Source organism: Leucoraja erinacea, chromosome 12 (assembly GCF_028641065.1).
Source record: "Leucoraja erinacea ecotype New England chromosome 12, Leri_hhj_1, whole genome shotgun sequence".
NCBI classification, from domain to species: domain Eukaryota; kingdom Metazoa; phylum Chordata; class Chondrichthyes; order Rajiformes; family Rajidae; genus Leucoraja; species Leucoraja erinaceus.
The window spans coordinates 36,973,553-36,990,083 of record NC_073388.1 but is presented as its reverse complement, the minus strand read 5'-3'; the positions used below and the strand labels follow the sequence as shown (position 1 = coordinate 36,990,083).

At 48.3% G+C, this 16,531-nt stretch overlaps 1 protein-coding gene across 7 annotated transcripts in view; it reads right to left on the bottom strand.

Moving 5' to 3' along the window:
* Nucleotides 1-16,531, bottom strand: part of cysltr1 (cysteinyl leukotriene receptor 1) — a 33,604-nt gene that overhangs the window by 10,635 nt on the left and 6,438 nt on the right. The window contains exon 1 of one of the 7 annotated variants that reach the window (XM_055643941.1): nucleotides 15,353-15,609. The exons of 5 other annotated variants lie outside the window; for them this stretch is intronic. The gene's annotated coding sequence lies outside the window, so the exon portion shown is untranslated. Of the gene's footprint in view, nucleotides 1-6,158; nucleotides 6,593-15,352; nucleotides 15,610-16,531 lie in introns of those variants that run through there. One more of the 7 variants, XM_055643942.1, reaches the window with a different exon arrangement.

Sequence of the window (16,531 nt, the reverse complement as noted above, 5' to 3'; positions counted from 1 at the left end):
GTAGATAGGTTTACCAGAATGCTGCCTGGATTAAAGTGTGTTACCTATAAGGAGAGGTTGGACAAACTTGGATTGTTTTCTCCGAGGCGTTGGAGGCTGAGGGGATAACTGATAAAAGTAGGTAGATGGCAAGCGGTAGAGCTGCTGCCTTACAGTGCCATAGACCTGGGTTCAATCCTGACTCCAGGTGCTGTTAGTATGTTCTCCCTGTGACCACATGGGCTTTCTCTGGGTGCACTGGGTTCCTCCCACACTCCAAAAACATACAGGTTTGCAGGTTAACTGGCTACAGTAAAATTGTAATTTGTCCCTAGTATGTAGGATAATGTTAGTGTACGGGGTGATCATTGGTCAGCGTGGACTCGGTGGGTCGAAGGGCCTGTTTCTGCACTGTATCTCTAAAGTCCAAAGTATATAAAATTATGAGAGGTATAAATAGGGTAGGGAATCAGAAGCTATTTGCCCCAGGGTGGAAATGTCAAAGACAAGACGGCATAACTTTTAAGGTGAAATGGGCAAAGTTTAAAGAAGATGTGCAGGACAAGCTGATTTTTTTACACTCACATAGTGAGTGGTGGATGCCTGGAATGTGCTGCAGCAGACAGTGGTGAAAGCAAATATGATAGTGGCATTTAAGGGGCGTTTACAATAGCACATATATGTACAAGGCATAGAGGGAAATTTGATCCTGTGTAGGTAGTTGAGATTAGTTTAGCTTGGCATCATATTTCCACACAGACTATTCTGTGCTGTATTTTTCAATGTTCTGTGGTGCACAGCAGCGAGGTTAGTGGATTAAAAATAATCAGTGTTAATTTCCCCAATGCTGAAGTTACATGCCCGTTCTGCTCCAGAGACAGGACTCTATTCTGCTTTGGGGATGGCATGGAGGCGCAGCAGTAAAGTTCCTGCCAGAGACCCGGGTTCAATCCCGACTACTGGTGCTGTCTATATGGAGTTTGTACATTCTCCCTGTGACTGTGTGGGTTTTCCCCAGGTGCTCCAGTTTCCTCCCTCTTTCCAAAGATTAATTGGCTTTGGTTGTAAATTGTCCCTAGTGTGTAGGATATTGCTTGTGTATGGAGATCGCTGGTCGGCGCGGACTCAGTGGGTCGAAGGGGCTGTTTCTGCCTGGTATTGTAGGTGCAGATTCCAAGCGCCTTTATATGCACCTCTAGATCCTCCAAGGTAGAACTGGCATGTGATCTCAACCTTAGTGAAATTAGTACTCTGACTATACTTGTTCCCCGAGCCTAGCTACTTTATTCGACTGCTACGTGTCTCTCCACATGAAGTTCAGATGGACCTCCTGTAAATCTGCAGTAATATAAAGGCAGATGAGGGGAGGGCACCAGTAATAGTATCCTTTCCCTCCTCCTTGGGGGTGCTCAGGCAAGTTAAGAGTTAATAATTTCAAAATATCCCCTACAACATATCCTTGATTCCTCAACCACATGTGGAAGCCAGGCCCTTAATGATCAGTTAATCTACACTTGACTTCCAAATGTTCAAATTATTTCCTGACCTGTAATTAATGAGTTCACGAAATAGGTTTGTAATGCTGCTGAACCTTTTATTTCACAATCAGATTTTATTCGCCAAGTATGTTTTGCAATATATGAGGAATTTCACTGGCCAGGTCAGTCATACAATTAAAAGCAACAGACTCAAAAACACATTTTAACATGAACATCCACCACAGTAACTCCTACACATTACTCACTGTGATGGAAGGCGAAATAAAGTTCAAGCCCTTCCTTTTGTTCTTCCTCAGTCGGGGGCCACAAACCCTCCGTTGATGGGACGGTCTTGACTACCATAGCCAGCGGCGTTCATGCCCTCCGCGTCGAGGCGTTCAGCTCCAGCATCGGGGGGGTTTTTCAGCTCCCCCGCGCCGGGCTATCGAACCTCGCGTCGGGTCTGGTCTAACCTTCTGCAGTGTTGGAGCTCCCGACTAGCCTCTCCCGAGACTGCGAGCCCTTGATGGTAAGTCCGCAGGCCGCGGTGGGAGTGATCCCAGGCAAGGGATCCGCTCCGATGTTAAGTCCGCGTCCCGTGGTGGGGCTCATGACAGTTCAAGGAGGCCTCCAGCTCCAGTAGGCTGCAGAGCCCAGAGAATGTGATCCGAAAATTGATCACACCTCCGGGAAGGTAGGAACTTGAAAAAAAGTTTCCCCCAATCCCCTCCTCCCTCCCCCCACATAAAACAAACCGAAGTACATTAAAACAAACTTTTAACAAACGCTAAATATAACAAAAAGATGAATAAACGAACAGACTGCCAGCGGGGCTGCCATCTCCCTGGCGCCCCTGGTTGATACTATCATGAAGCTATTAAAACCATCTTTTATTTAATATTTATTTCTGTAACGGGTATAGCTCGGACCCAATAGCAGCACAGCATCAGGCAGGTATAATTGGTAATGAACCTCATTACGATACTGTTACACAGAGTAGTAACACAGGAATGGGTACACCGTACTCACACAGAGGCTCAGGGCGAGGGTTCCGAAGAGGGGCAGGCAGGAGACGTAGTCGGGGTAGCGGAAGGTCCGGTAACCAGGAGATCCAACACACGATGCAAACAAACCAGCGAGGGACAGACGAAAGGAGAGTCGAAACCAGGCATGAAGTTGAGGAGCCGTTGCAGGGATACACCAAACAGCCCAGGAGAGAGGCATACAGAAACCAGGAAGTCAGGGACAGAAGGCTGAGGTGCTATCCGGGAAGACGACAGGACGGAATGGTCAGGGGCAGGCAGGTTCGAATCCATGTAGGCAGCCGGGAAATCACTGGAGAGTCTTGCATGAATGCTGAGAACAATCTGGCGCTGTGTGAACGGTGAGGAGAGTCCATATACCCGGTTAATAGGTGATCAGAGGCAACTGAGTGCAACAGGCGAGGAGAGTTAGGGTGATGAGAGGGGAGTGGCAGGCAGGCAGGTGAGGAGAAGGAGGGACCGGTGGAAAAGTACTGGGAGGTGAAGTGGATGAGAATGAGGAGAGGGCAGACTGTGACACTTTCCATGTTTAAATAATTTATGGAGGGCAATTCAGATCACATTTCGGCACCCGGTATTAAGATGACTAAAATCACAGAAACATGGTTGTATGAAGAGCAGGACTAGTGTAAAGACTTGTCAAACACACGATGTCTTCACTACTAGTTTATTTCAAACATTGTTATAATACACACACTGTGCCCTAGCTGTCCGTGGTCTGTCACTGGAGCTAGAGAGAGAGATAGAGGTGGGGAGGCTACAATTATACTGAAGATAATGGGGAGTGGTTAGTAGTGGTGAGGTCACTATGTTAAAGGAGCATGCACTGATCTACATCCTTCCCCATGGAAAACAAAGCATTACAATAGTGACAGCGCGACCACGATCATACGCTAGAAACAAACCCGCGCGTACACCGGCAGGAAACAGTTAAACATTCAAGCAAACTCCCCGTAATGTACAGGCAGGTTGACCAACCATCCGGAGCGGGTATGCAGCCCACACTCCCCCTCCTCCGAAGGAATGGCAGGAACGAGAGCAGGAGCGGTGACAGGGGAACGGGCAGCAGAACGCATGGGAGAGGGATGACAAGGAGACCGGGGAGGAGAAACGGGCACCGCCGCGGGCACGCGAGCGGACGAGGCAGGCGAGGGGGGATCAGGAGTGGCAGGGGGAGAACGGAGCACAAAGAGCTGAGAAGGCAGAGTCCGGGGCAAGCGAGGAGTGGTGGGCTGAGAGGAAGCAACCGGAGGGGCAAAAGGGGCTGCAGGAGGCGGAGCGGGCTCGTCGACCAGCAGCAAATGCTGGCGGGACCGGCGGTATATGGTACCCTCGTAGTCAACTAGGTACGACCGCGGAGAGCCCGCAGAGCCGACGACAACAGCCAGCCTGTAGTGTCCGGAGGGGGACTGCATCCGGTCCACCTGGTTCAGGAAAAGACGCGGAAGGGGACGGCAGGACCTGTCATGGGAGCGCTTCTGGATAGCCTGTTTCTGGGCAATGCGCTCTTGGACAGCAGCAGGGCTGAGGACCGTGGGCTTTAGGGATCGCTGGGAGACAGGGATCGGAGGGCGTGTGGTGCGGGACATGAGCCGCTGTGCAGGTGAGCCCAGGGCAGGGTCACGGGAAATATTGCGGAGGTTAAGTAGAGCCAGGTAAAAATCAGACCGTGAAAGTCTGCAATGCTCCAGCAGCTCCTTGGCACTGCTGACGGCGCGCTCAGCAAGGCCGTTGCTCTGCGGGTACTCGGGGCTGCCGGTGAGGTGGCAAAAGTTCCAGGAGGCAGCGATGGCGCAGAACTCCGCACTCGAGAACTGGCCGCTATTGTATCCATGAACTTCGAGCAGGCAAACACCACGGCAAGGAGCTCCTTCTCAATCTGAGCGTAACGCTGCTCAGCAGGGGTCATGGTGCGGGAAGCGTATGAGACAGGCAGTTGCAGGCCATCGTAGAGCTGCAGGCAGGCGGCACCGAGACTGAACTTCGAGGCATCGCAGGAGAGGACGATAGGGCGCTTCAAGTCGAAGAACTTGAGAGTAGGGGCGCGAACCAGCTGGGACTTCAGGGCTTTGAAAGCCGTCTGATGGTGCGGAAACCAAACCCAGGCAGTGTCCTTTTTGAACAGTTCCCGCAGGGGTGCACTCAGCTCGCTGAGGTCGGGAATGAATTTCCCCAGGTAGTTCACCATGCCCAGAAAGCGCTGCAGGCTGGGCACGTCGGTCGGAGCGGGCATCCCCGAGACCGCAGCTGTCTTCTGTGGGTCTGGCTTCAGCAAACAGCTGCTCCATGGTGAGCTGGAAAACCTCGCTGGCAGAATTGATCCCGAAAGGCATGCGGAGGAAACGGAACCGGCCGAAGGGTGTGCTGAAGGTGGTCAGGAAGGAGGAACGTTCATCCAGCGGTATCTGCCAGAAAGAGCTCTTGGCATCGAGGACAGAGAAGACAGTGCCTGGGCCAACCTGTGCAGCGACATCCTCCACCGTTCGCATGGGGTAGTGCGGGCGCTTGATGGCAAGGTTCAGGTCCTTGGGGTTTATACAGATTCGAATCTCACTCTTGTCCTTCTTTGCAGCAACAACCATGGTGGAGACCCACCGGGTGGGATCACTCACCTCGGTGAGGATGCCCATGGTCACCATGTGGCGCAGAGTCGACTCCACCCTGTCCTTCATGGCAAAGGAGACGCGGTGAGCCGGGCGGACCACAGGTTCGACCCCCGGGTCCACAACGATTTTGTAATTGCAGGGTAGTTTGCCCAACACATCATCAAAACGATCAGGGTACTCGCTCATGGGGTCCATGGGGGCCTGCACCAGGTGGATATCGCGGTGGAAGGAAACCAAACCGAGGTCCTGGCACGCACGAGCGCCCAACAGAGTAACATTCTCAGAGTTTAGCAGGAGAAAAGTGAGGGGCCGAGAGGGCTTCAGAACCGTACAGATAAGGGTTGCCTTCCCGACAGGTACGAGCACTCCCCCCCCATAGGCATGAAGACGGGAGTCGTCGGGAGTAACCTTCTCACCAGATCTTATCTGCTTGAAGAGGCTCACTGACATAACATTGGCAAATGCCCCCGTGTCGAGCAGGGACAGGCCTGCCACGGGATCAACAAGCTACAGAGAAGTGATTGAGCTTTCTGCAGAAATTGCAAGTTTTCCCCAGTGCTGGGCAAACATTAAACTGATGATTGGAGAAGTTGCAGTTGGGGCAACGACGCGGGCTGTCCCTCGCGGGTGCGGGAGCGCTACGCTGGCGTGGCGGGCCATCGTTCCGCCGGCGTCCAGCAGCACTGGCATAGTGAATGTCCTGAGCCGCAGGTGGAGATACAGAGGCGACAACAGCAGCCATGCGACAGGAATGCAAAGCCTCGTTTAAAGTCAGATCTAGCTTCCTCAAGAGCTCAGCCCGTAGCTTATCGTACTGGAGACCGTGAACTAGGACATCCCTGATCATTTGGTCGGGGGTCACCGCGTCCAGGCGGCAACGCCGAGCCAATTGACGCAACGAGGCAATGAAGGAGTCGATGTGCTCCCCGGGGTTCTGGCGCCTGGTGAAAAACTTATACCGCTCAATGATGCAATTAGTGGGAATGTCACAGAGCGCGGTGAATTTGGCCATAAGACATACCGGGTCCCGAGCGTCCTCCCCATCGCCATACCTGAACGATTCATAACGTTCCATGGCCTCTGGGCCAGCCAGGTTGAGGAGCAGATGTGCCTCCACCGCAGGGGTGGCATTAGGATGAGCGATCGCGATGTAGTGCTCGAAGTCGCGCTTGTAGACAGTCCACCGGTGCACGATGTCTGGGTCAAACACCAGCATGTCAGGTTTACGACACGAGTTCGCCATGGTAAATAAAAGGTGAACAACAGCGGAAAAAATAGAACTGGGAGAAAAGCAAACAAGAGAAATAAAAAAACCCGATAGACGGGAGGCGCAAAGTTCAACTTGCTGACACCATGTAAAGACTTGTCAAACACACGATGCCTTCACTACTAGTTTATTTCAAACATTGTTATAATACACACACTGTGCCCTAGCTGTCCGTGGTCTGTCACTGGAGCTAGAGAGAGAGATAGAGGTGGGGAGGCTACAATTATACTGAAGATAATGGGGAGAGGTTAGTAGTGGTGAGGTCACCATGTTAAAGGAGCATGCACTGATCTACAACTAGCACCTTAATGTTCTGGAATAGAGATATGGAAGGGTAAGGTATGAAAATGACAGATCAAAGCTTTGTTCAACGTCTACTGTGATCTGTCACTTTCACACTTACCCTTCCATATCTTTAGTGTCCCTCTCTCCTGACTCTCAGATTGAAGAAGGCTCTCAACCAGAAACGCCCCACATTCCTTCTCTCCAGAGATTCTCACTGTCCCGCTGAGTTACTCCAGAATTTTGTGTCTATAGCAGGATATAAATCAGTTGAGGTCAGGCAGAATACTGGCAGATGGAATTTGATTCAACAAGTACAAGATGATACATTTTGTCAGAGAGTCAGAGATATACAGCACAGAAGTAGCCCTGCAGCCCACCTTGCCCATACCAACCAAAGGCATACCGAGCTAGTCCCATGTGATGGCATTTGGCACATAACCCTCCAAGCCATTGCAATCCACATATCTGTCCAAATGTCTTTTGTCAGTCATAAATGTATCCACTTCTATAGCTTCCTCTGGCAGATCCAGATACAGACCAATGAAACCGTTGCTGCGGAGTTCCCTCTTAAATCTCTCCCCTCTCATCTATGCCTTCTGGTTTTAGAATCCTCTACCCTGGGAAAAAGACTTTGTGCATTCACGTTATCCATGCCTCTCACGATCTTCTGCTCTTCAATAAGATCAGCGCTTACACCCCTACATTCCAAAGAAAAATGTTCCAGCCTATCGAAAGTCCTCCAACAACCCAAGCCCACAAGTCCAGGTAACATCCTGGTGAACACCTTATGCAATCTTTCCAATTTAATGATAAGAAGGGTGACCAGGACTGCAAACAGTGCTCCAATTGTGACCAGAACTGCACACAGTGCCGCTTGGGCTGTACAGTGGCACAGCAGTAGCGTTGCTGCCTAAGAGCGCCAGAGACGCCTGTTCCATCCTGACTATGGGTGCTGTCTGTATGGAGTCTGTATGTTCTACCTTTGACCGTGTGGGTTTTCTCCAGTTGCTCTGGTTTCCTTGCAGACTGCTCAGAGAGATCTCTCACTGCACTGGAAAACCTGAAGGGCCTGTCCCACTTTCCCGAGTTATTCATGAATTCTCCTGAGTTATTCACGAATTCTCCCGTGTTTTCAAACTCCCAGAATGTTCATAATGAGTTCATAGAAGGCCAGAGGAGTCCGTGGATATATTGTAGTGGCTCGTTATACCAGCCGTAGGTACTTGGGGCTATTTTTTTACTCATGGACATTTTTCATCAGGCTGGAAAAAACGTTCCGACTTACCTGATGCCCCAAGTACCTACGGCTGGCATAAGGAGCCGCTACAATATATCCACAAACTCCTACAGACTTGTTATGAACATTCTGCGAGTTTGAAAACTCGGGAGAATTCGTGAATAACGCAGGAAATTGGGACAGGCCATTGAAAGTTGGAGCTGCAGACAGGAGAGATTTATTGCAAAGTGACAACTTTTGTGAGTGGGTAGTGGATTGTAGTGCCTGTCTCTTCGGGAGATTTGTATTGCGAAAATTGTGACTGTTTTTCTGGAGGAGTCTTGGGAAGGTTTGATGGAGACAGCAGCAGCAGCTGCAAGACCGCAGGGGTGAGACTACGAGTCAGAAGGGAGCTGATGGAATTTATTTTCATTGTTACATTTGGCGAAGTCCCTCCCTATCTTGTTTCGTCTTGCCTCAGTTAACTGGGTGCTGGAATGTTCGGTGGCATCTCAGACGTTCGTGGGGCACTTGCTAAAATCTTGCTATGCAGGTCTCTCCCGAGCTGTGTGGATTGACGAGGATACACCATCGACAAGCCACATTCCTGGTCTACACCCACTTTTTACTGTCTCTCCTGGGCTCTGAACTGCAGAAAAGTGCTTGGTACTGTTTTCTCTGCGTTGACTATAAAATGGCTAATCAAGCTCATGCGGGTGCTCAGACAAGCTACGCTAGTGTAGCTGCTACTTCATCTGCTCCTGTACACCGGTCGCCATTCAGAATGTTAACCTTTAGAAGTAGTGTGAAAAGTTGTGTGCAGCCTGACATGAATATTGATGGTGGTGTAAAATCAATGGCTGGGGTTGTTGGCTCTTCAGCCGTTGTTGCAGCTTCAAAGATGTCAGGAAAGGCTGTGACTTTTTTGAGGACTGAACAGGAAGTCTTCCTGGCACTGAGTAAGGGAATCACAGTGAGTGGGATTTTCCTGCTGGTCAGATATTAATCTGATCTCAATCGATCTTCAAGAGAACAGCCTCCGTCATGACCTGGTGCATGAGGGGGACAATGAGAGCCATTTTGGTGTCCAGTTTGAAGGGGTCATTCATCCAGTCTTCTGGACCTCTGACCATACATGGTGACATTTGTGCAAAGGAGTGGGGCACTTTTGAAAAGTGCCACAACTTCCATCTCGGCAGCTCAGGATAGCAGCACTAACCCTCCTCTCCACCCGATGCCAGGAGTGGTGCACATTGGGGTAAACTGTGTCACGGGCAAGGGGGGAGGTTCGTACTGTGTGTAGGAAGGTAAAGTGCCCCCGAAGGCTTGCAGAAAGAAAGAGGCAAACATCCTCTGAAGCACAAGGCTGCCCTGAAGTACAGCAAGCTTCTGTGGGGTCCCGAGTCACAAGTCTTCTGGGTTGATGGGTGGCCCTGCATTGCACCAGAAACATTGTGGTGGGGGCGGCCCATGAGGGTCATATCCTCCGTTCAGAGCCAGTGAGCAGTCCACCTTGGAGACAAGTTCTATCGGACCTTGTTTCTCCAAGTCCGGAGATAGTGAGCAGTGGTGCTGTTCAGGTCCTGGCTCGCTATTTTCAAGAGAGAGCTAGATAGGGCTCTTAAAAATAGCGGTCAGGGGATATGGGGAGAGGCAGGAACGGGGTACTGATTGGGGATGATCAGCCATGATCACATTGAATGGCGGTGCTGGCTCGAAGGGCCGAATAGCCTACTCCTGCACCTATTGTCTATTGCTATGCACCAGGACCCAGCTCCGGCTGATTACTTGGTGCTGGGATGATTTGGGCAATCCTTTGGTTAGAGTCCCGAGTTGGAGAGGGCCTCAGGTCTTCTGCTGGCAGTGGGTCCGTTCCTCAGCTGTGACTGGGAAAGAATCCTCCACAAGCAGTCCTGGGGGTGGGATCTGATTGGAGATGGGGCTGGCCGGCCCATTCCTGTGTCTTCTTCAGAAGTGGTTGATGGGTGTGGCTCTCGGCAGGCCGTGTGTAAAGGTGGTCCCCTCAGCCTACCCTGCTGACGTACTCTTCATGGTCACCGACCCCGTTGGCCTGTGGAGGATGTTTGAGTGCCAGCAGGTTTTCTTGCCTGTGTCCTCAGCCAGGATCAGTTGGGACAACATTTTCTGGCTTTTAACAGGTGGTCCTCAGCAGGTGGACTCCCTGTCAGAGATGAAATCGTTTGCATGGAGTACCATTCACCTCCTCTACCTGGAGGTCCAACTGAGCCCCATCGAGGAGACCTGCCCAATAAACTAATGGGACTTGGGTAAATAAAAGTTGTTGCCTGTCTAGCCCATATGGAAATATACACATAGCAGCAGACGTCAACTATTTTACGTAATCAGACGTCAGCTATTTTACTTAATACTCACGTGATTATTAGTTGTTTAGCAACACTTAATTAAATCATTTATCCTGTAAATAAGTTACTTATATCTACTTTTGCATCTTTGTACTCATAATAAATACATTAGTATCTTTGTACTCAACCTATAAACTGGTATATAACCTTGTAACATGGTATGTAACCTTTGTAACAAGCAAACTGTAGCTGGAAAATAAGGATAACGAAATAGAAGGTGATAAGTGTTAGAGTGACAGCTGGGAGATTAGAGTGACAGCTGGGAGATTAGAGTGACAGCTGGAATATAAGGGTAGTAAAAGAAGAAGAAATATGGGGAGAGATAAAAGAATTTAGATAAGACTGAACCGAGAATAGATGTTAATGGTGGTGGTACATTTTTTCTCACAGAGAGTGGTGAGTCTGTGGAATTCTCCACCTCAGAAGGCAGTGGAGGCCAGTTCTCTGGATGTTTTCAAGAGATAGCTAGATAGGGCTCTTAAAAATAGTGGAGTCAGGGGATATGGGGAGAAGGCAGGAACGGGGTTCTGATTGGGGATGATCAGCCATGATCACATTGCTGGCTGAATGGCCTACTCCTGCACCTATTGTTTATTGTCTATTGGGACAGAGAGTGTCAGAATAGAAGATGGATAGATGCGAGAAGAGTATGAGTATGCAAGATAAGGTAGAAGAGATAAGACTGTAAAACTGTAATAAAAAGGAGCCTGCCGCTGTGATCTGGGAGCAGTCAGAGAGCGGGCGGGCAGGCGGTTGTCCTCCCTGAGTATTCCAGTCGATGTTTGCAAATAAAGGCTTTTCAACATTTTGAAGAATTCTCCGTGTCTGTGTCATCTTATCCAACTCTGAATCTCATAGCCACGACACACGATGGTCAGGTCTGGGTGGAATACTTTCCAACAGAGCAGAGCCAACTGGTGGCCTCCATTTTGTAGTACCAGTTAGTCACTTTGGTCCCGCCCTCTGCCTTTGATGCCAGTGGATGTTGGTGCACTTCTTCTGGGGTGATGGGAAACACTGGGTCTCTGCTGCAGTCCTGTATCTTCTGATTACAGAGGACAGTCAGTCACTGGTGTGCATACGCACCCAAGTGGCCACTATCTGCATCAGGTCTCAGTAGAGATACCTATACTCAGAGAATCCTCATCATGGGGATGCTCTGGTGAAGTACCTTCACGAGAGCATCCACGGAGGCCACGCAACACCCAGCATTGTGCATCGGCCTCGTTACTTTGCGGGATTTGCCTGGCTCTTACCCGGAGCTACAGAGAGTCCGGAATTTGATCATCTTTAGCCAGTGTGCTGAACCTCAGAGAAAGGGCGGTGTTGTGGCTATGGGACGCTTGTCCCCAACCAGTCATGGTGGGTGTCGAGGGCCTTGCGAGTGTAAAACGATTCCTACCAGGCTTACCCCCACTCGGTCAGAACTGCCTGTCCCAAGCAGCATCAGCCACCTCTTGGCATTGTCATCTGTATCCTTTTGTAATGTAGGGACATGTTTTTGTGCCAACTGCTCTTGCTTGCCCTAATCTGATGTCCCGACACATCGTGGCTGGCTCTGGCAGCAAGTGAGGTCCCCAGTAATTGTCTCTGTGCGCGAAAGTACTCTCCCGTTGCATCGGGGATCTGGGGTGGAGAGTGTTGCCTGGAACCGTACAGTGCAACCACTATTTGAATTGGTTCACGGATTCCTCAGCCACCTGCTGCTTCTGCGGCCAGGAGGAGTCAGTGTCTCACCTGTACATGGCATGCGTGAGGTTGCAGCTATTCTTTGAATATTTAAAGTGGCTGCTCATAAAATTCTGGTTACACTTCAGTCCCATCCTCCTGATCTTCGGGCAACCGATGCAAGGGGGGCTGGTCAAGGGATCTGTTAGTCAATTTGCTGCTGGGCCTGGCCTGGCCAAGCTGTCAATTCGTGAGCTCCACCCAGGTCAACTGCCTGCCCCTCTTTAGGACTTTCAGCCGTGCTTGGGTGTCCCCAGAAAGGAAACACGGTGCGCACAAAACATTGACCACATTCCGGGGCTGGGTGCTATCGGGCCTGAGTGCTTGTTAGGTGGAAGTAACAACATTTTGGTTTGATACTTATATGTATGTTCCTCATTTTAGAAAGTCTCCTTAAAGTAGTGTTTCCACTGTCATTTTGTACCTGTAAATAAACTTACTTTAAAAAATAAGTGATCTCACCAATGACTTGTACAACTGCATCTTAATGTCCCAACTTTGATGACTCAACATACCCTTCCTGATGAAGACAAGTCTGCCAAATGCCTTCCGCACCACACTGTACATCTGACTCCCTGTTCTGTAAAACTCACTAGGGCTCTCGCATTTACTGTATAAATCCTGGCCTGGTTTGATATACCAAAGTGGAACACCTCGCCTTTGTCAGTGTTAAATTCCATTTGTCATTACTTGACCCACCTTGCCAACTGATCTTGTTTTAAATATAGATAGCCTTCCTTATTGTCTACTATGCCACCTAATTTTGTATCAGCTGCAAACAGTACCTCTTTATCCAACTCATTACTGTATATGTTGTAAGGACTAGATGTAATTATTAATGTATACATTAATGTATGAGGACTAGAATTAGTGAATAGGGATGTGGATTGTGCTGCTGTGGTGGCAAGAAACCGCAGACAAAGTTAACACAGGGTGTGTCAGTAATTATGCATGTACCTATCATTGTAACAGGAATTTGGACTGCAAGAAACTGTAAAAAAGTCTAACAGGAAAGGAATGTCATTAATAATGCGTGTACCTAGCAATGTAACAGACATTTGGATCTACTGTTAATGAATTTAGACTTGTGGATAATCATCTCATTCTGTTTGTGACCTAATTACAGTATTTCCCGGCAATGAAGAAGCTATTTTTTACCCTAAAATAAGGCCCGAAAAATTACCTGCGTCTTGGAGGCAGGAGGCTAGGCTGTTCATAGGCCTATAGCAGGTGTGTCAAACTCATTTTACCTCATTTTAGGTCACAGGCAAATTGCGACTTCATGCCCGCTCTGGCATTGGCGAAATCACCCCGCGGGTCGGATCGGATGTGGCCTGCGAGTTTGACACCCCTGGCCTATAGGAAGCGTTTCAGTACAAAACGGCAATCCAATCAAAACCGACATGCATTCGCGCAGGGGTTTTTCGCCATTTCAAACACCTGGTCTTGATAGGACCTGGGTAAATTCTGTTTAAGTTGTTTAAGACAACAGTAGTGATGACCCTGATGAATTACCGGTATAATGCTTTGAAGATTCGGATGAAAATAGTGAATTTTTCCGATTTGAAGATTAGAATGCTTTTCGTTTTTGTAATCTCTGGAACCTTTGTTCCGTGCACAATTAAATGTTATTTTATTCCGAACACTATTTTTTGTATTACCGCAACGGTGTATACATTATTTGTGTTTTGCACTGGAAATGGCCGCAAATGGAAATGACCGCCACCGCGGCGAATGGAAATGACCGCCACCATGGCGAATGTCTGTTTTTTATTTTTCAAAATTTCGCCACTCAAAATGGGGGTGCGTCTTTGACGCAGGTGCGTCTTCATTGCTGGGAAATACAGTAAGTCTTTCCGAGTTCCATTCTGTAATTAAGACTGTGTTTTGTTAATCAAGTTTCTGAGTAATCTTGCCATCTGAGAATTTAAAAATGTACCAGAGCCACACATGACAGGTCAGCTTTGGCTGGCCTTCTGATGCGCAAGCACCAGTTTAATAAATCGCCCGTTACTTCGAACACGAACTACACGTAGCTTTTTCATTTTTGCATCTACAGTATATAAATAAACAGTGGACCCAGCACAGACTCCTGCAGCACTCCACTGGTTATAAGCCTCCAATCCAAAAAGAACCGCTAGCAAGAACTCTTGGATTTCTTTCCTAGCCCATTTTTAATCCAATTGGCTAGCTCATCTCGGACTACTCCATGCAATCTAACCTTCCAGACCATGAGGTGCTTTTCAAAGGCAATGTCCACTGGCTTGCCTCAGTAATCCACAGTATCCTCTTCAAGACACTCTTATCAGATTCATGAGACACATTTTCCTCATGCACAAACCCATGGCGATTATGTCTAATGCTGAATGCTGGCACATCCTGTCCTTAAGAATCCCCTCCAACAAGTTTCCCGCCACTGATGTCAGGATCATCTGCATGTAGTGTAGTTCCATGGCTTATTCTTCCTGTCCTTCTCAAATAATTGTGCAACATTCGCCGCCATCCAGTTTTCCAGATCTGTGGCTAAGGATGGTGCAAATGTCTCTACAAGGGCCTCCACAATATCCTATCAGGCATCGCACACATCTGAGGGTATACTAGGTCTGGGTATTTATCCAATTTAAAGCACTTTAACCGCCAATATAAGCTCCTTAATAATTCTTGTTTGATCTAAGATATTACAACATAATTCACCGGGTGGCACAGCTGATAGATCTGCTTCCTCAGCGCCAGAAGCCAGGTTCAGTCTTGACCTTGGATATTGACTGGAGTTTTCACGTTCTCCCTGTGACAATGTGGGTTTCCTTCAGAAGCTGAGAGTGGTGAATCTCTGGAATTCTCTGCCACAGAAGGTAGTTGAGGCCAGTTCATTGGCTATATGCAAGAGGGAGTTAGATGTGGCCCTTGTGGCTAAAGGGATCAGGGGGTATGGAGAGAAGGCAGGTACAGGATACTGAGTTGGATGATCAGCCATGATCATATTGAATGGCGGTGCAGGCTCGAAAGGCCGAATGGCCTACTCCAGCACTTATTTTCTATGTTTCTATGTAAGCTCCATTTTCCTCACACATCCAAAGGATATGTGGATTTATAGATTTAATTAGCTTCTGTAAATTTCTGTTAATGTGCAGGGAGTGGACGTGAATGGGGGATAACATAGAACTAGTGCGAAAAGATGATCGAAGGTTAGTGTGGATTCTGTATCTTTCAATCAATCAATGAATCAAAATGGACCCAAGACTCTCAACTCTCAGCAAGTGTGATTCTCCACCCATTTTCACAGCTACTCTACATCTGGCTGTATACTTTGACACCCTTCCTCACTGTCCACAACTTCATCAAGTTTAGTGTCATCTACAAACTTACCAATTAACCAATCTACATTTCTGTCCAAGTTGTGCAGGAGCTACAGTCCTCTGGGACCTCATCTGTAGCTAGAGAGGATACAAATTGATCTTGCTATCTTCCAAGGTAGACAAAAATGCTGGAGAAACTCAGCGGGTGAGGCAGCATCTATGGAGAGAAGGAACAGGCGATATTTCCGGTCGAGGCCTTTCATCAGACCGATTTCATTTTCAGACCGTTCTTCCGTGTTCTTTTCCTTGGTGAATACATATGCAAAGTCCTCCTTTAGTAGACACAAAATGCTTGAGTAATTCAGCTCCTTTAGTACCTCGCCAACATCCTGCAAGCATACCCTATGTTATCTTTGAGTAGTCTTTAAGTAGAATAATCTTTGAGTAGTTCATCTTCTCCCTAGATACCCTCTTGTTTTTAATCTACGTTTAATAATCTTTGGGATTTTCTTTAATCTGGCCCACCAATGACATTTCATTCCCCCCTTTGACCCATCTAATTCCCTGTATACTATCCCGTTTGCTTTATATTCCTCGAAGGCCCCATTTGATTTCATCCTCCTATATAACCATATAACAATACAGCACGGAAACAGGCCATCTCGGCCCTACAAGTCCGTGCCAAACAACTTTTTTTCCCTTAGTCCCACCTGCCTGCACTCATACCATAACCCTCCATTCCCTTCTCATCCATATGCCTATCCGATTTATTTTTAAATGATACCGACGAACCTGCCTCCACCACTTCCACTGGAAGCTCATTCCACACCGCTACCACTCTCTGAGTAATGTATGCTTCCTTTTTCTTTTTGACCAAATGTATAACCTCTGGTCACCCAAGGTTCCCCGACTTTGATATCTTTATCCCTCCTCCTAACTGGAGCATGCCAGTCTTCAACTCTGATCCAATGGCTGGTCTTTAAACAACTCCAACATGCCAGATGTGGACGCAACACAAAAACAGCTGCATCCGATTTATTCTCCCTAGCTAATGCCTAATACTGTTGTCATCTTCCAGATCCCAATTTAGTACCTTCCCTCAAGATCCAGACTTATTCTTATTCAAAACCTTCTTAAAATTTATGGACAGACACAAAATGCTGGAGTAACTCAGCGAGAACAGGCAGCATTTCTAGCGAGAAGGAATGCGTGATGTTTCTAGTCGAGACCGTTCTTCAGACTGCGAGTC